This window comes from Mustela lutreola, chromosome 9 (genome assembly GCF_030435805.1).
Source record: "Mustela lutreola isolate mMusLut2 chromosome 9, mMusLut2.pri, whole genome shotgun sequence".
In the NCBI taxonomy this organism is placed as follows: Eukaryota; Metazoa; Chordata; class Mammalia; order Carnivora; family Mustelidae; genus Mustela; species Mustela lutreola.
In genome coordinates this window covers 111724208-111744048 of record NC_081298.1, presented here as the reverse complement: position 1 = coordinate 111744048, position 19841 = coordinate 111724208, and the positions used below count along the sequence as shown (strand labels likewise).

At 46.9% G+C, this 19841-nt stretch overlaps 1 long non-coding RNA gene across 3 annotated transcripts; it reads left to right on the top strand.

Annotated features, from left to right (window-relative positions):
* The first annotated feature begins 1095 nt into the window (after positions 1-1095).
* On the top strand, positions 1096-10759 carry LOC131840484 (uncharacterized). 3 transcript variants are annotated; one of them, XR_009357371.1, is made up of 3 exons: positions 1096-1208; positions 3002-3186; positions 9507-10759. It is a non-coding gene; the product is annotated as an uncharacterized LOC131840484 (long non-coding RNA). The 3 variants fall into 3 exon arrangements; XR_009357372.1 differs by having other exon boundaries at positions 1132-1330; XR_009357370.1 differs by having other exon boundaries at positions 1133-1330; positions 2999-3186.
* The last annotated feature ends 9082 nt before the right edge of the window (positions 10760-19841 follow it).

Here is a 19841-nt window from a genome sequence, read left to right as displayed (position 1 = left end):
TATCACTGAGATCTTCTGTCACCCTCAATAGTACAGTTTATACTACTTTTCTCAAAAGTGATATAGACACCAACATACATCTATATGTATTCCATGTGTGATGTATAATAAAATGTATAATGTATAATATGTGCATAAACACATATTATATATTATATACATATATATTACATAGGTATATGTATATATAATAAAATGTATAATGTATAATAAAACAATTATGTATGTATAATAAAAACAAAAAAGGTATCATAAAAACAAAGTGTATTTGAGTTATTTTTCATCTAATGCCTTTCTCAACTGGCCCTTGCCTGTGCTAAACATCAGACCACTCACCAGTCTCCCGAGTCTTCTGCAGATTACTTACAGCTTCTGGCTGAGAATTCTCCAGGGGGAGGACATCACTGGCAAGCCAGGCAATTTCAATGTACAGCTCCCCCCTTCTCGAGGGCTCAGGTCACAAAATGTTTCTTAAGTGCTAATCACTGCCATGAATACTGAATTATCAGACATGCCCCTGCCTTTCAGGACCTCACGATGTCACTAGAGATGTCACAAAAACGTCACTAGAGCTGTCACAAGCTCAACGAGGAGAGGGAGGAGCTATGAGGTTAGGGCAAGGAGGCTGATGCGCGCATATGGCTTCAGGAAAGCCGAGCGCCTGATGGTCCCATCTCAAGTCACTAGAGGCAAGTTAACTGGGTTAAATGGGACCTCAGGAGCATCGGTTCCCCCCCACCCCAGAGAAGCCCTACCATTAACACTTCTCCATTCAGAGAGAGGCTTATTTATCCTTACTCCGTATTTCTTATCTCTAAGCCAGTTCCTTATGGTCCCCAGACATTCCTTCCTTCCCATGGCAACTCAACAGGCTCTGGGGTGGAGGCTGTCAGAAGCTTCATGAAAGTGTAAACAGAGTGTGTCTACTGTTTCCCCCTTCTCCATACACTTACTTGGCCCTTCAAAGGGCTCTAGTAGATTAGGGAGGCACGATTTCTCCTCACCGAAGACAGGCTGCCTTTCCACAGGAGGTGGGACTTGCTCAAGTGCTCCATAATCCCGCCCTGAGAGGTGCTGCTGACTGGCTTGGCATGGGAACAAAACCTAGGCGCCATTTCCCAGAAGCCCCTGGGGCACCCTGAGGCTCTTCTGCACGGAGGAGGCCAGTTGTGAGAAGAGACTCTCCTTTCGTCCTGCCCTTCCGTCAGGTCAGTCTCCTGAATTCCTTGGACACAGACATGTAGGCAAAATGAAAATACAGTGTGCTTGCTTTCCACGACTCAGAGATCTAAGGCGCCGTTAGTCGTCTGAACTCTTGCAGAAGACAGTGGTAAGGTTATCTGTATCACATTTCATTTTATGACGTATCACCTTGTTTACACCCCTCTTTAGGTTGTTTATAGGATATAAAATACCTTTAAACGTTCTGGTCCTGTTTAGCTTTTTTTTTTTTTTCTCCCATCAATAAAAAATTTTAAAGGCAGCTATTGTTCTAAGAAATGACTCTCGTACTTAGGGCACAAAGATGCTTTAATGGGGAAAGACAGTTTGTCTTGTAGCTTGGCCTCCCCTATCGTTGTGAACCAGGCTTTCATGATCTGCGGAGTCTTCTGACTCCATCGTCGAGCTATGTGGCATTTTGCAACTATTAAGAGCAAATGAGTTTCTTCTTTAAACAAGGGCCTCTGCTTAGCACATTTAGTACTATTTGACTTGGGTCTCAAGATAGTGCTATTCCCGGAATGGACTTCACATGCTGAATTTTTTTTTTTTTAATTACCCACAATCCTATCACAGATGCTGAAATGAACTTTTTTTTCCCTACAACCTCTCCAATGATTTGCCGAGATGAAGAGACTCATGTAAGGTACTTGTGGGTTAGGAATTTCCAGGTTAACTCTTTAATTTGCAAGCTGTTTTTATATAGAGATATAGATATAGATATAGATATATCCCATTCATGCTACTTCTGAAACTATATTCTGAGCAAATACTTCAAAATACAAAAAGATCCAAATGCAGGCAGATGTTATTTAGAATAACAAAAAATGCGGATTAGAAAGCAATGGGGTAAAATATGTAAATTACAGTGGTCAATGAAAAAAGCAGGATGCACACCCACATATGAAACTATGGAAAAATGTGTGTGAAAAAAAGACTGAAAGGAATGCACACGATGAAAAATTTTGCAAGGAGGACAATCCAATTAGCATTTTTTTAAACTTTCAAACTTTTCTTGCATGTTGTGATGTTGCTTAATAAAAAAAAATGATTTTAATTAGGTAATTGTTTCAGTGGATTAAAGGAGTAGCTCAATCTTTTCACCTAAAGTAGGAGCAAAATCTCTCTTCCATTTTGTTATATAACCTTCGTTTAAATTGGACTTTTGGAAAGTCAGCCCTACTAACTCCCTGATCCATAAAGCGTGCTTGATGGCTTAATACTAGGGTTGAAATCACAAATGACTGTAGAAGCCAGAAGGGAGGAAAGGGAGTTGTGCTGCCTGGTGCCATCTGGAGAACTTGGGCCTGAGTGCATAGGTATTTCAGGGGACTATGAGGGTTTTTTCTTCTTTTTTTGTTTTTGTTTTTTGTTTGGTGTGTGTGTGATTCTCCTGATTTGCACATTTTCACCTCTCATTCAAATTAAAAAATAAAGATATTTGTGGGCCTTCTAATACATGTCTACAAGCTGGATTCAGCCAGCTGGCAGCCAGTTTGTAACCTTTAGCATAAAACCCTTTTCTGAGGTTACAGCCAGCTGCCTGATCTCTGAGCATTCAGGCACCTGGACCTTCCCCGTGTGCTCCTGCTCACTCTTCTCCAGTGAGCCGTACACCACTTCTGGCTGTTTGATGGGGGTGATGAAGGATAGTAGTCCTCAGAATTCTGAAGGCTTGTGAGCCCATCCCTGGCTGGAAGCCTTTCTCTTGCCAGACCGTGAAAGTCGGTGACATTTGTGATATTAACTTGTTTTTCTGTCTGTCGCTTACACTTAGCAGGCGAGGAGGAGTGGATTCCATGCCATTTGAATATGGCCAGTTTCATCCCAGAGCCCCGTCAGAGCTGTCAGATGGCTGCCAGCCAGACCCAGGCTGCTTCCAGCTTGTCGATCAGACTTGAGGAGTCACTGTGTATATTGTCGTGTCTTCCAAGACGCATTACCAGCTTCAAAGGGTTGACCCAGGTAGGCTCTGCTTCCAGAAGATGGCCCTTTTCCCTGCAGTGACTGCACTGGTTTGCCACACTGTTCTCTCCCTCTTCCCAGGTCCTTGGGTAATTTGACCCCGGACGTGTAGCAAGGGGCAGCTAACTCCTCAGGACTGACCATCATTCCCAGTCCCTCCTGTGCCATGGACCAGCTGGCCCCACAAGGTTCATGTGATGTCCTTGGGAGCTGCCCTGAAAGCCATGGCAAATTGTACCAGCAGGCCCCTCTAGGAGCTCGTGCACTGATCGACTAATTAACCACCCGTCAAGAAACAAAGGAGTCGAGGCTCCGCAAGTAGCCAGCTTTGGCTTACACACAGTGAACCACCCCTTCCTTCCCTATCCAGGACCTGTTGTGGTTACAAAAGCCTCCTATTAGTTCTTGGTTTATTTTGAGCATGGCAGATGCTGCCAGATGTTTACTTGTAACGTGAGGAGAATTACGCTGTTCTTGTGGTTGAGGGGAAAGAAGGGGGAGCTCAGGGCTACGGGCAAAGCTGGCAAACCCCTCCACGGCCCGGCCACCGGGAGCTCCTTCCCTCCCCCTCCAGATGGGAACCAACCCCCACCCCCATTTTTGCCAAGTCAGCAGATCCAGACTATTCCAAGCACGGAGGACCCCGCAGGTTCCAGAACCCAGGCAGCCACACACACAGCCTACCATGTGGGGCACACCTGTGTAACTCAGATCCTGCCTGGGCTCCATGGGCCCTCATGGCACCCTCACAATGGGATTCTTCATCACAGGGGCCCCTTCAAAACAGCTCCCTAATTGGCAACACCAAAAGGCAGAATTTACTCTTGAATGTTTTGGACTATCTGAAAATGACAATTTGGGCAGTTGAGATGATGGTAGGACCCCAAGACTAACCATGGGAGCCCACAAAGCCTGATCCATTTTGCAGCTATAACCCTGTTGCTGGATCCCATCACAGCCTATAGAGTGCAGTAAGACATAGCGGATCTTGTGTTCCTAAGAGGAGCAAAAGCTGGTGGCAGAAGCCAGTGCAAATGCAGATTCTCCCCCACTGGGGGCCAAAGTCTTCCAAAAACAGGACAGGCAATTATTTACAATCCATACCTTTTGAAGGAAAGTTCCTGATCCCGTGTCACCTTGCCACCTTCATCTAGACAAGGAGGATGGTCTATTCATTTGCCTACCCTGTGCTACCCTATGTCCAGTCCATTCTCCTCTCTTCTGTTTCTTGGGTCTTAAGGCTAAAAACGTCCTCTCCTATTTTTTTTCTTCCTGGTGCCCAAAAAACAGAACCAAAAAGGAAAAGTGCCTAATCTTCACTTCATAAATTATGCCCTGTGGGACCTTCACATGGATTCATTCGTATCATGCAGCCTTGGTTTCTTCATCTGTGGGATGGGGACATAATAATCCTTATTTTACAGGGTAGTTGCAAGGTATACATCCAGTGGGTAAATCACTGAGCTTGTCACTTTGTAAGTCCTCAAAAAACATGAGCTGTCGTCACCATTATTGTCTTGTACTGTTGGGTTCCATACCTGACCCTCTCCAAGAAGTCCTGAGTAAGGATGCCCATCTCTCTAGAGGTCAAGGTGGCCGGGCCCGTCCAGGCTACCCGAGCAGTGTGCAGCCAGATGCAGCTCAGCACACGCAGCAAGATGAGGCCAGCTGGGAGGGCCAGGACCGGACAGGACCACCCATTGGGCTGCGGAAGGTGCTGGCAGGACAGTCTCAGCTGCAGCTGCTGGGCAGCCATCCAGAGTGACAGGCAGAATGCAGTGTGCAAGGGGGTGGAAACACACAGCAGGTGGCAGCCCGGCAACCGTGGGCAGCTGGGGAGGGGAGTGGCAGATCTTCCCGCATTTGGTAACAGGGTGTCCCGACCAGCAGATGGGCCACAGCAATGGGCAATTCCAGAGGAGTATTCTGAAATCTAAGCAGGCACGCAGCATCGTGAAGTTCCCTCCACAGATCCCAGCCCCACCAGAAGCTGGATCTAGTGGGGAGGAGGCCAGGGAGAATAAAGCAGGGCCCCAGACAGATTATTGAGACAAGGCTGCAGGCCCAGAAAAAGAAGGGAGAGGGGCATCGCCAGAGGTTGGTCTCCAGGCTTCAGAAGGAGAGAAGACCTGCATGGAGCAGGTCCTACCGTGGTCCAGCCGGACCCCTGACCCCTGACCCCTGAGCCCAGGCCAGGCTCCTCAGTACAGCCTTCAGGGCTGGCCTGAGATTGGGCTCTCCCCACAAGGGGAATGCAGGCGGGAGAAGCTGAAGGTCATCATGGGGCAACTTCTCTCTCTCTCTCTCTCTTTCTCTGTCCAGCTCCTGCACTGGTTTTCCTGATTCTTGCCCCTTTGTTTGTTGGTTTTCTGTCCCAAATCCTACTTGCTAATGAGGAAGAACCAAAATAGATAGGGTCAGGCTTTTTTTTTTTTAATAGAAAGCCCAGCTCCCCCGTCATCTGGCAAATGACTTGGCCACAGGCTTCTGCCATGTACTCAGTGGAGGGAGCTGAGTCATCAACACCGTTGGAGGGAGCTGGACCCCAAACAAGGAAGGAAAGGTCCCCATAGCTCCTGCCTTGGTTTCGGCTCCCATGTGTCTCTTTCTTAGGCCCAGCTAACAACTGCTTCCTCAACTCTGTTCTAGACCCATGTCTTACCAGTGACCCTAAAGACTTTGTCTTAGAGACCAAGTGACCTTGCGAACCATGATTAAGGTTTGTCTGTGCTGGACTCATATCCCTACAGATACGGAAACCTAATTCGTATTCATCCATGTAGGCTAGACGGCCTCACACTGTGCATCTACATGGGTGCCTGAGCTAACTTTTATACTATTTCTCAACCCACACACATACTCTTAGTCACTAGCTACCAAAGCGTAAAAGCACAAAGAGTGAAAGTGGGCACCAGAAGAGAGGACCTCATAAGGGTGGAAAGCAGTCACTGGAGCACACCTCACCCCCACCCCAGTCTCTGTGCGCATCAGCCATACTATGCCTTTCCCTGCCATGGCTGGGCCTCTTCAAACTGAGCCAGGTGGTCCAAGGAGCACTAGGGACCTGGACTTGGTGGAAACCGGCCAACTGCCTTCTCAGTTTGCTCTCAGGATTAGAACATGGTTACTGGTGTGCATAACATTTGGACTCACCTGGAGCTAAGGTTTGTAGACTCCATCCGGAGCCAGGGTCACAGGACCCTTCCTTGCCTCCAGGGATTAGATGACCAGAGATAGATGTTGGAGGAAACATAATCGATACCTAGTGATGAAGAGCTAAGAAGCCACGCAGGGATGATAAGACAATCCAGACAGGAGCAAGGGAGGAAGCCACTTCCACTCTAGGGCCAGAGAAAGAAAGAAAAGTGAGAAAGCCTGTCCAGTGGGAACTGCAACCACAGAGAGAGGGGTCATCTGATAAGAGCTGGAGCCATGAAAAGATCTAGATTCTCCTGAAGACACCAAAGGAAGCAGAGAGAAAGAAATGCCCCACCTTACCCCCTCCTTCCTTCTTCTCATCTTCTGCCAAGGACCACCCCAACCACCCCAACCCCCGCATTGAATGAACTTCCCTGGAAGCTAAAAGGCAAAGAGACTGGGAAATGTAGATCCTGTAGAGCAGCCCACCAAGGTCAAGGGCAAATAGGCAGTTGACCAGCTAAGAACGATGACTGACCAGGCCTTGGATGGGCCAGTCGCATGTGTCTCTGTTTTAGGGAAATCCTGGAACCGCCTTCCCAGGGAGCAGTGCCCTCCTTAGACCTCCCAGTCTTACAAAGATAGAAATAAATCATTAGCCTCTGATGCCCTGTTAGTGTGTACACACAGAAGGTTATCTTGTACACTCATCACAGCAGGAAGATCCCCCTGGAGGAAACTGGGCAGTGTTTGTAAAGAGGTGGCACCCTCCCTCAGGGGCTGTTTGTCTTTGTGCCCTAATTAGGGGCTGGGCTGGGTCCAGGCCTCTGAGCCATTTCCTACCCTGGGGAAAAAAAAAAGAAAAAAAAAAAAGGAATGCCCTGTGCTTTGCTGAATGGTGAGGCATCTGCCTGAGGTCTAAGAGGGAGGTATTGTCCAGGGCACCAGAGAACGCACCATGCTCCCTAGAGGAGACCAGAGAGCTCCCTCTTCTCTTCCCTCCATCGCCTCCCCCAAAATCTAACCACCTTTGGCCCAGCTTCCATCTGGCATCTTCCAGTGACTCAAGATTTTAAGCTTGAGCTGGGCTTTAGGTTCATGTGCCTCTGCGTCTCCCCTTCTCCCTTATCCCCACCCTAGGAGCCGGTCCTCAGATGGAAAGCCCCTCCATGCAAAGCCTTTAACACAAGAGTCCTAGGAATAAGGGTAAGGGGCAAGGCCCAGCCCAGTGGGAAGAGTAAGAGGACATTTCTAAAATTCCTAGAAGAGAAGGAAGGCTTTACCCAACATGGGTTGAGAGTCTAAATATCACCCAAGACAATAAGCAAAATAAGAGGAACCTCCCTGGGATACCTGGGTCTCTCAGTTGGTTAAGCCAATGTCTTCGACTCAGGTCATGATCCCAGAGTCCTGGGATCGAGTCCCACATCTGGCTCCTTGCTCAGCAGGGAGCTTGCTTCTCTCTCTCTGTCTCTGCCTACCTCTCTGCCTGCTTGTGCTCTCTCTTTCTCTCTCTGACAAATACGTAAATAAATAAAATCTTAAAAAGAAAAAAGAAGAAGAAGAAGAAGAACCTCCCCAATGCCATCTTGGCCCTCCTTCAGGAACCACAGCCTAATTTCTGCTCAGACATTGTCATTCACTAGCTTCAGTGTTTCCTGTAAGTCTCCTGTCCTCACCTAGTCTGCAAGTTCTCCACGGGCAGGAGCCCCATCTGCAGAGCACAGAGGCCCAGCACAAGCCTACCCCTCACCATGCTGCTCAAATACTTCACAATGTGACTTACACTGGACAAGCTACCTAATTTACAAGGCCTGTTGCAAAATGCAAAGAGGAGCTCCTTGTTAACAATGATTAAAAATTACAAGATGATGACAACAGAGCATTGGACCAAGCACAGGACTCTTCTAAGTGATCCTATGTAGTGGGAGTGGTAGCTTGCCTCCCAAGAGTCCACCATCAATTCCTTACCTCCCTGTTCCTGCATGTCACTCTCGCATTTAGAGGTGGAGTCTAATTCCCTTCTCTTTTTTTTTTTTTTTTTTTAAAGATTTTATTTATTTATTTGACAGAGAGAAATCACAAGTACACTGAGAGGCAGGCAGAGAGAGAGAGAGAGAGAAGGAAGCAGGCTCCCTGCTGAGCAGAGAGCCCGATGGGGGACTCGATCCCAGGACTCTGAGATCATGACCTGAGCCGAAGGCAGCGGCTTAACCCACTGAGCCACCCAGGCGCCCCTAATTCCCTTCTCTTGAACCTGGACTTGACCAATAGAACTCAGTAGAAATGACATTCTTAGACCTGCAAGACCACGTCATAATGCTGGGACCTCTTGAACACTTGCTTTTAGGACACTCCCTCCCTCTTCAGAGCCCAGTCAACATGCTGTGAGAAACTCGAGTCACACGGAGAAGCGATGTGTAAGTCCATGTTCCCTGGCTGAGTCCCAAGTGGACAGCCAGTCGCATGAGTGAACCACCTCAAACGCCCAGCCCCACTGAGCCTTCAGAGAACTGCAGTCCCAGAGACATCTGACTGAAACCAGATGAAAAACCCTCAGTGAGAACCACCCAACCAAGCCCCATCAATTCACAAGAATATGAGCAATTATCATAAATTGTTGCTTTTATAAAAGCTAAGTTTTGTGGTGGTTGGTCATGCAACAATAAATAACTGGGACACGCTCCAAGGAATGGCATTCACTTGGGATACGATGAGAACGGCCTAGGTTGTGTGCCACAACACACTCACCGAGCACACAGCAGGAGCTCAAGAAAGACTGACCGACCACCATTCCTGACCGCCGGTGTGTTGACACCAGACGTGGGAAGCCATGGCCCAGGACGTGCCCTTCCACTGACGGGTGTCCTTTGTCGTGACCTACTGGCCATCTGGTTTCAACCCAACATCCTGGCTGAGGAGGGCTTGGATACTGCTGTCTCCAGGGATTCATGACCACTTCCTCCCACCCCGTTCCTACCCTTCCTATCTCAGGAAATGAAAAGCAATTTTTCCCCAGGGCCTGTTTACCCATAGCAACAGAACAGGATTTCCAAAACCAATCTCACAGCCAGTTCCAATATCTGTCTTCACTGTAATAATAATACAGATGCCGCACCTGCCCCCAGATTCCATTTTCTGCTCTTACGTTGGTTTTTTTTTTTTTTCATTTGTTTCTCTAGGCTCTTCAAACATCTGATTACACTTCATGCTTCAGATGAAAAGTTGTGAAGATGAAAGATTATCAGACTTTGTAATTTTCATCAGCCATCCTCTCTGCTCAGCAGTTTCTCACAACCCTCATTCTCTCTCTCCTCGCCCTCTGCCTCCCGTGAGTTCCTCTCGTGCCCAGTGAGTTCCTCTCCCAGTTGTGGGTCATACTGGCCTCTCCCCTGAAACCTATCATGGGCAGCAGCCCAAGGAGGATACCAAGTCAGCATGTGGCTCGAGACTGAATGAAAGTTGCTGTCTGGCTCGAGCTGGGATCCCTTCTGTGTCAGCTGGACACAACAGAGTCTGGGACCCCAGGCTAACATGACACTCCCTCTCTGTGAGGCCCCCGATCACATGGCCCCGCTTCTTAGGACACCAACTCCTCCAAAATTCATCCTTCCCTGAAATGGGCTGACAGTGCAGGCAAAACTAAATGACCAGAGACCCGAGGCACAGAGACAGGGACATGTAACCACAGTGGGGTCCTAAGTCAGAGTCTCCCACCAACTGCTCGAGAAAAACAAAAGGTTCTGTGAAACCCAGGCCATGCTTCGTCCACACAGCCTCATGCTTATTTTCATTTTGGGAATATAAATTGCCACCTTGGAGATCTCATTTGCAAGATGGGTCCCCAAGTGATTTTCATTGACTACATTACTTGCAGGTAGCCTCTGAGCTACCATGTGGGTGGTGGACTCAGGACCAACTACTAAAACACAGCAGGAAACATTCTGGAGGTAATGACCAACGGGTTTCCTCCCAGAGCTCCCTGCTGCCCCCACACCCCACACTCAATCCCAACTAAACAGGCAAGTAGCTTCTGCCGCAAGGGAAGGATGTGATAGGGAGAAAAGGAAAAATACAAGCTTTGATGTCTGGGCAAGATTAAAATATTTAGGAGGAACATCTTGAGTGAGAGCAAAGCATCTCTCCACCCTTCCTCTACACTCCCCAAAAATAAACAGTGAAGATTCCTCTGAGACAGTGAGAAGAAGGAAAGATGATGAAAACGGAGAACGGAGAGACTTATGGGCCCCTGGAGTCTGCTTCAGATTCTCTCTCTGTCTCCCTCTGCCCCTCCCACTTGTTCTCTGTCTCTCTCAGATAAATAAAATCTTTAGGGAAAAAAAAAACCTGGACTCAGACCTGGCCTTCCTGCTAAGCCTTCTCTCAGAGCATGGCTCTCCCAAATAAAGAAGCTACTCTTCCTTCGGTGTTACAACTGCAACCTTCCCTTCTCTCTGTCAGCCCTGGATTACATAGCATTGTGATTCTTGACTAACAACAGGTCTGTATCTGCTGTTCGACGGAGCAGCTTGGGATGGGGGCCCAAGTTCTCCTTACTTTGGCATGCCTTGTAATCAGCACATAACAGGCACTAAATTAATGCTTTTGTAGTTAAACTGAATTGTCCACCCAATTCTCTTTCTAAAATTAAGAACAGAAATCCTCATTAAGGCACCTCCAGAACAAAGGAGATTGTCCTAAAGCAAGTAAGAAAAACACAATTGGATAAACCATCATCAGGTCTCACCTATTCCCATTCACGGCTTAATTTTTCCCACAGCAGCAGCTCTGAACCTTCTCACTTTGATCCTTCTCACCTCCGCCACCCTCCTTGGGCCTGTCTTACCCCTGAGTCCTTCATTCTGAGCTCGGGCCAGGATCTCTTCTCTTCTCTTACTGAGAAAAAGAAGAATGTCAGATACGAATGCCCTCAAATTTTCATCCCTCTGCCTCACCCGAAATGATTGGCAAAAGGTAGAGGGGCAGAGGGAAACACACACGACCTGGGTGAGAATGGTAAAATCTTATCGGAGTGCAATTTGGTGATGTGAATCAAAATTTCACAGAAACTTTGACCGAAGATAGTCAACTTTTATAACTTTATTCTAAAGAAAGTATTGAACAAGTGCACCAAAAAGTCCACAAAGTTTTTCTGTATGGTGTTGTCTCTAAAACACATGCACCTGGGGGTGCCTGGGTGGCTCCATTGGTTAAGGGCCCAACTCGTGATTTTGGCTCAGGTCATGATCTCAGGGTTTTGAGATCGAGCCTGCTTAAATTCCCTCTTTCCCTCTGCCCTTACCCCTCTGCCTCTCTCCCTCTTAAAAAAATAACAACAACAACAACAATAATAATAACAAATTTTTAAATGAAAACCAAAACGCACTCTCCTAGCCTTGTTTTTGTACCATTTTGCTTTCTGGGCTTCAGCTACTCAGGCTTTTAGCTTCTCTTCCTTCTTTCCCTTTCTCTAAAATCTCGAAAGTCCCCACATCCCACTCTAAAGTCTCCTCCGTGTCTCTTAGCCTGTCCAATTGCTTCAGCCTGGCTCAGACACTCCCTAAACCACCTATAGAATATCAAACCAGCCACCTTGAAGACAGAGCATCCTTGTGAAGTGCACACAAAGTAAGGCTTGTGAAGGACCACTCCAGAGGTGAGAAAACAGTGGCTTACGGGTGCTTGCCAACACCTGGCTTCTGAGTTTCTCTGACTCTTCTTATGGCTGCACCACTCTGCCTGGTAAGGGCAAAACCTGTTTCTCCTAGTTCATCTGCAACAGACTGGAATTTTTCAAAAGGGATTTTAATTCTCTTTGTGGGTTGGTTGGTTGGTTTGCATGCTTTAAAGAAGAAGGGAGATAAAATTTGATATATGGAACATTAAAAAAAAGAGAGAGAGAGTTTGCATGTTTCCTATCTTAAAATAATGTCCATCTGGCAAGAGATCTCTTCCCTGGTCAAGATCACCATACTCCCAAGCCCTTGCTCCCTGTCCTCAGTCCTGCGTGCAACCCCACAACACAGCTCACCTCTCCTTCCCATTGGAGCCAAGGGGGTGACAAGCTGGACATTGAGTGAAATGGAAACCACATCTTCCCTTGTGGTTTTTGTTCCATGTAACACTGTATTTTATTGTAGATTTGTATCTTTGAAAACATGATCCCTGAACATGTTAGAAATGTTTTTCAACAATACCAGAACATGCGTAGTGAAAAGACCTGCTCCACTTCATCCCTGACCCAGACACCCAGCTCCCCTGCCCTGGGGCAGACACTGTCCACTGGTGAGCGTAAATACAGATTCAGAAGTTATGGCGCGCTCTACCCCTTGCATTTTTCACTGAACGTATCTCAGAAATTATTCCATAGCATACAAATAGATAGGCCTTATTATTCTTGCCAGTCTTATGGATGTACCATAATCCATACACCAAGTTCTCTACTGATGGATAGGTAGCTTGTTCCCAGTCTTTTGCTCTTATGAACATGGCACCATAAACATCTCTGTATGTTTCCCTTTGTACATCCCTTTGTACAAATGTCCCCTCAGAAAAATGTTAGAAATGAAATGTCTAGGTCAAAGCAATTGTGTATTTAAAATTTTGATAGATATTACCAAATTGCCTCCTAAATTATTGTTTCCAGTTCATACTTCTACCAACAACACGGGAGTGTTAGCTCCCTCCCAGTTTTCCCAATCATCCACCCAACTTTTTTTATCTGATATATAAAGAATGATGTTTTGTTATACTTCCATTTAGAGTTTCTTTTAGAATAGATGATATTGAGCAAGAAGTGTAGCATAAGTTTCAGAAGACAAACTCTGGTCCTTGACTGCTCGGGTTCAAATCCCAAATGAATCATTTATTAATTGAGTAACTTTGGCAATTTGCTGAACATGTGTTTTTGGTTCCTCATCAAAAAATGGGACTCAGGGGCGCCTGGATGGCTCAGTGGGTTAAAGCCTCTGCCTTCGGCTCAGGTCGTGATCTCAGAGTCCTGGGATCGAGCCCGACATCGGGCTCTCTGCTTGGCAGGGAGTCTGTTTATCCTTCTGCCTCTGCCTGCCATTCTGTCTGTCTGTGCTCTCTCTCTTTCTCTCTGACAAATAAATAAAATCTTTAAAAATAAATAAATTAATTAATTAAAATAATTAAATAAAAAAAATTTTAAATGGGATTTATGATAATAATATATTCTTCATATAGTTATTGTGAAAGGTATAAGTAAATATAAAACTATATAAATGTTAATATAATTATATTTTCATATGTTTAATGACCATTGTATCTTTTCCTGTGAAATGTCTGTTAATATCCTTTGTGCATTTTTCTTTTTTTTTTTTTTTAAAGATTTTATTTATTTATTTGTAAGAGAGAGAGAGAGAGTGAGAGCAAGCACAGGCAGACAGAATGGCAGGCAGAGGCAGAGGGAGAAGCAGGCTCCCTGCCGAGCAAGGAGCCTGATATGGGACTCGATCCCAGGACGCTGGGATCATGACCTGAGCCGAAGGCAGCTGCTTAACCAACTGAGCCACCCAGGCGTCCCTCTTTGTGCATTTTTCCATTGTTTGGGTTTTTTTTTATTTCTAAAAGGTCTTTGTATATATTTAGGAGATTAACCCTCTGTTATATGTCTGGCAAATATTTTTCCCGGTTTTTCCTTGCCTTTGACTTTATTTATGGCATTTTTAAAATTTCCAAATTTTATGTAGTTAAATATATCAACCTTTGCTTTTATGACTTTTGAACTTTAAGCTGTGCTCCAGAAATCTCACAGTTCTTAAAGTAAGAATGAACGGCGCTAGAACGACTTCCTGTTTTTACTCCCTGCCTTCCCTCCCCTTGCTTTCTCCCTGCACTATGACTGAGCCGAGGTTATCTCCTAATACCTCCTCAGTGGCTTTTCCACATTCAGTCTCTCCCTCTTCCATCTATAGTCAAGAGTATGTCCAATCAAGGCACAGCCCTGCTCAACAGTGTTCAATCACTCCCCATTACCACATGAGTTAAGAACAAGCTTCTCATTAGAAGAATCTACCTAGATGATACCAACTTACGTTGCCAGCTGCCGCTTCCCCTAAATGTCTCCTGCCCTCCAGTCTGACTCCACTTTTCTACATTCCCCTAATAGTCTTCCCCTCCTCCCTGATTTTCATCACACTCTTTCATCTTTGTAAAGCCTCTGCCCATCTCTGCCTACCAAAATCCTCTTCATCTTTCAAAACTCCTCCCAAACACCCCCTCCCCATAAAGTCTTCACTGGTCCCCAACAATCAGATGTGAGTTTTTCTTCCCTTGCACAGTCAAAGGTACCTTCTTTGTTCTTTTCCTGAGATGTGCTTCTCAATCTGTCCTAAATAAACCAAGAACTCTAGGGGAAACATGAGCTGTAGTTCATTCATCCCTGCATTTGCCCATTTCTTTAACCTTTTGTTGAAATAAACCATAGACACAAGTAAACAGATTGATGGGGGGCAGGGTGGGACAGTGACAGGGGAGAGTGGGGGATAACCAAGGAGTTACCGTTCTCTGGCTAAACCACCAGAGATACTCAAGCAGCTGGGCTGGAGGCTGCTGGAGCTGACTTCCCCTGTTAGGTCTCCCCCACTGTGTCAGATGCTAGGTGTTGGTTAATCTTTCAGGTGCAAGTAAAAGGATACCTTTAAACAAAAAGGGGACTTACAGGGTGGAAGTCTCTCTCCTCTCTCTCTCCACCCTCAGCCCCACTGTGTATCGGCTCCATTACTGGAGAGGCTGTCCTCTATGGATGCAGGATGCTGGCGACAGCTCTTGTGGTCTATGATACTTGCACATCCTCTCAAATTCAAGTCCGAAGAGAAGGGGTCTCTGCCTCCTTCCTAGCAGCTCCAGCAGAGGTCTCATCGCCATTCTCTTTCTTTTAAAGGGTTAGATGTCCACATAGAGCCAATCACTATAACCACAGCAATGTATTGCCGTGATAGGTAGGGCTTGAACACATCTCTGCTCTGGGAGCCAAGGATTGAGTGGATTCTAGGAGCCCCCCGCCCGGCATGGGATGCATCCTGAAATCACTCCACAGGAGGAAATTGACATAATGTTACCAAAAGAAGGAAGAACAGATGCTATTGACCAAAACCACCCAGTAACCACCGTGCAGAATGCAGAGCGCTGCTGCCCTCTTGGGAGAGGGGGATGGGCCTGAAGCCTCAACCCTGAGCCCTTTCTCTCCTGCCTGCCACTCTCCCCTGCCCTGTAGGCAATGCGTCTAGCTTCCAAACACAACAAGGCCCTCCAAGGTTTGCGGCTTAGCCGCAGGACCAGTGTGAACAGATCCTAACCAAACCCCAGACCAGGCGATGGCTGGCGTGGTCCAGCCGGCTCCAAGTTATTAGAACCAGGAGTCCCAGCTCCAGTCCCAAGAGTTGTACGATTGTTTATCTTTGTTGGGGAAAAACTGCAGCCAGAGCCATAAATCACTGCCCAGCTGGATGGCTTCGCTGAAATGTTTGTTTAAACAATGAAATCTCCTGACGGACTGAAAGTAGAGGATGGAGAACCCCGTCCTTCTCAGGCCTAGCCTTGCAAGCTGGAGCCTGAGGCCTGTAAGAGGGACTCAAAAATTGGTTCCCTACCCCCCACTCCTCACCCCTCCCACCCCCAATATCAGCACTAAAGAATGAAGGCACAGCCTAGCTAATCTGAAACAGCAGATAATGCAAAAGCCATGTCTATCAATCTTTGAAATGCAATCTCTAGAGTGGTTTGCATTGGACGTGCCTTCCTAATGCAAGTAGCGTTGCTTGGCTAATGTGCGCTAAGAGGCGCTTGAGGGATGGTCTCTGGGACACAGCAGGGAGCACGGGAGATGTGGCTCTGCCCAGACCACTGGGAGGTGTGGGCAGATGCCTTCTGCTCTCTGGACCTTGGTCTTCTCGCTTGTTACATGACAGAGTTACACTTGGTCTTTACATTTTCTTCCAGCTCTCACTTGCTAAGTAAAGCAACCCTGTGTTTACATTCCCCAAAGAAACACTAGATAAACAGGAGGGGGTGGGGAAGGGAGAGTGGGGTGGGGGGGAAGAGGAAGGTGTCCAACTGGATGGCTCCCTGAAGCCACTTTCAGCTCTGGGGTGCTCCCTTCTTTGCTCTGTGGCCCTTCAGAGAAGGAGAGAAGGTAAAGCCTCAGACTAGGAGCGTCCTCAGCAGACCCATCATCAGGGCCTGGTGCCCTCTGGAGGTAAAACGGTCATTCATGGGTGTGGGTGACATAGACCAAGTCAGCCTGCAGGACTGGGCCAGTGCCCAAGCAGTACCTAGCTTGTGGAGGGAGGGTGCCCTTCCTGCCTGATGGGGCCTGATGGGGGCAGGGGAGCAGCTTTCTTCACAGCCCCCTCCTTTAGAAAGAAGGCAGCAGAGTCCTGAGCCTTTCCAGTCTGGGGCCTGAGACCCTGGTTCTGTGATAAGAGCCATGTCAGGGCTGTGATAGACTATGTGAGGTAGGGTATGGGACCATCTGGTCTGGGGCTTGCCAAATATTTTCAAGAACATATTATCTGTCCCATACTGTGGGAGGCTTTGAGATGCCAAGCTGAGTAAGACCAGGGTCTTTGAGGGTTTGTGAGGAAGGATACCAAAGGGACGAGTGGTGGGATTTACAAGGCTCATGGTGGAGATTGGGAAAGAATCGATAAGGGACGTGTTAAGGGTTGAGGGGTGTGGGTGTAAGCGGTAAATAGTGCCTCTTAATTGCTGTGGAGTCCATGATGGGATTTTATGATGGGATGTTGTTGGGGGGTCCGTAAACTATAAACTGAAAATATGAAGACGTACGCGCCAGTGGGGGTAACAGGGTATGTGAAGGGGTGAGTGAATAGGGTCCATGATGGGTCATTTACAGAACAGCCTTCTTTCCCAGCAGCCCTCATGAGATCAAATTTTTCCTCTTAATGTGGTCTCAGTAACACTTTTTATTTATAATTACAACACTTACTATCATTGAAAGGACTTCATTGTTTTTGCAATTATTTGCTTAATTCCTGTTCTCCCTTACTAGGCTCTGAGAGCCGCAGAAGGGGTAGCCTCATGGGCTCTTCACTTCTGTACCCCGCCTTCCCCCCCACCCCAACACATAGCAAGTCCGCAGTAAATGTGGTCGGACAAACAACTCTGTGATAGTCAGAGTGGCCAAGCCCTTCCCCAAATTCTTCAGGGCAGCTGGATGTCCTCAGAGTAAGTACCAATTTTGTGTCCCGAATCAGATGACTTTGGTTCTGTTTGAAGGGAGGTGTTGTCATCTTGTGGCCAAAAGGGAGAAATACACTGAGAGGAGGCCGCCATCCCTCCCAATTCAGCCCCTGTTTGTAAAGGGCCGGCTGCCAGCAGCCACCCCTCAGCTTGTGGTCCAGCCCCCAGCCACACAGAAATCAGACCCAGCTTTCCACTCTGCCTGCGGAATGGAGTGAGAAAAGGCTGGGAAATGGAGATCATGACACCCAGCACTGGACTGCCCCTTCGTCAGTCCACTGACCCTCCATCAAATCTAAGGGGTGTTCACATCATGGTTACCCAGCCCTATGACTGCTTCCAACTGGGCTCAGCCCCACTCCTCCCTAACTCTGGACTCAGCCATTCATCCTCGAAAGCAACTAGTCCAGGGAAAGGGGACACATGCAAACATCCTTGATGAAAATTTGAAATGATAATTTCTCAATCATCTGAGGTTTCACTTGAGACTTCGACCAAAACAGATACAGAAATAGGATGGCTTTGGTGGGGGGGTGGATATTTTAATTAGGACTCAGTCGCCATCATGTAGAGCAAAGATGCTGCTTTTTTTTTTTTTTAAACAGGACTGACCCGCTATGGGCAGTGGTAGGGCTGCTAGTAATACGTCATTTCTATGACTTCTCCTTGACAGATGAGTGCCTTCCTGTGCACTAACTCTCTTCCTCCCCTTCCTCTCCTCTGCCCTGCCCTTAAAACCAAACATCCCTTGGCCAACATTATCATGGTGCCCAGAATTTTTTTTTAAGACTTTATTTATTTATTTGTCAGAGAGAGAGCGCGCACGTGGGCGAGCGAGTGCATGAGTGGGGGGAGGGGCGGAGGAAGAAGCAAGCGTCGTGGTGAGCAGGGAGCCCGTGAGACTTGATCCCAGGACCCTGAGATCATGACCCGAGCTGAAGGCAGGCACTTTCCTGACTGAGCCACCCAGGCATCCCATGCCCAGACTTTTTTTTTTTTTAAGTTTAACATTCAAACCAAGTTTATAAGACAGAGAAAACGGAACTGTACCTGCAACATAAAGGATTAGTTGCTTTACAGTGTGAATGACTGCAGTTTCATTCATTCAACAAATATTTGTTGCACACGTACTTGCACTAAGTCCTACTACAAATACTAGAAGAATGAGATTAACTAGGCAGCTCCCCAAGGGAGCTTAGATTCTAAGGGAACATCCTTTAACTATACAATTTTTACCATGGCGTTCCTCATCCTCAGTAACAAACTGAGGTAATGATTTCCTGTTTGCTACCTCACAAGGCAAGATGCATATGAAATATTAAGAGAGAATTGAACATTAAAAGGATTGGTTCACAGAAACATAGCCACGCTATAAATTGAGTTAATAATCATACTGGTATGTGTTTTGTACTTGTCCTTCTATATTTCCATGGAACATGTTTTGTTTTCCTTACTGCAGTTGGGTGAAGGAAAGTGGCAGTGCCCCCCAAAACCATCCCATATGAGCAGGCCAACTGAGCACAAACAGTGCATTCACTAAGCAAACCCCAGTGTGTGTCCCTTTGCCACTCTCCTCTGGCCCCTAACTCATTCTGTATGGGAATGCTGAAGCTGTCATGGCCAAGAGTGTTCCCCTAAGGACACTTAGTGCCTCTAGTTCCTCTAAAGACACCCGAGTGTCATTTGTCGGAATGCTGCTCCCCAGTGGACAGCTTGCAAGTAATCAAAGACCTCCTTCTGCTCCCACAGTACCTCCCCCTGCTGGAGCCCAGGGGGCCCTGAGACAGCACTGTTCCAACGCTGCGTTCTCCCCAAGGTGGGGAAAATCTCCCCCACTATGCTTGGCTCTTTGCGTTAATTTTCCAACGGGTGGCCTGGTTCTTTCCATTTCACTACAGACCCCTCTGTTCCATAACTCTAAAATGCTCCCCAAGGGCAAAGTTGAAGGGCATATAATACAACCCACTAATGCCGCAACAATTTTAAAGACTTGAAATTGTACAAAGCACGTTCTCCGGCCAAACTTGAGTTAAACGAGAAATTAATTTTTTTTTAAAAAGATACCTGGAAAACCCCTAAATACAGTCTGTACATTGTCTGATGGGAGTATTAACTAAGTCGTTAGAGCTCTTCTCTACTGTGCCTCATGGAAGTCCTTCGGAGCGTCTGCGCAGCTTACTAATGCTTTTGCCCAGTAGGTGGCAGACTAGGGCCCACAGGACAAATCTGACACTTGGGCAGTTTTGCTCTGGACCGAAAGCTAGGAATGGCTTTTACAATGATAAAGG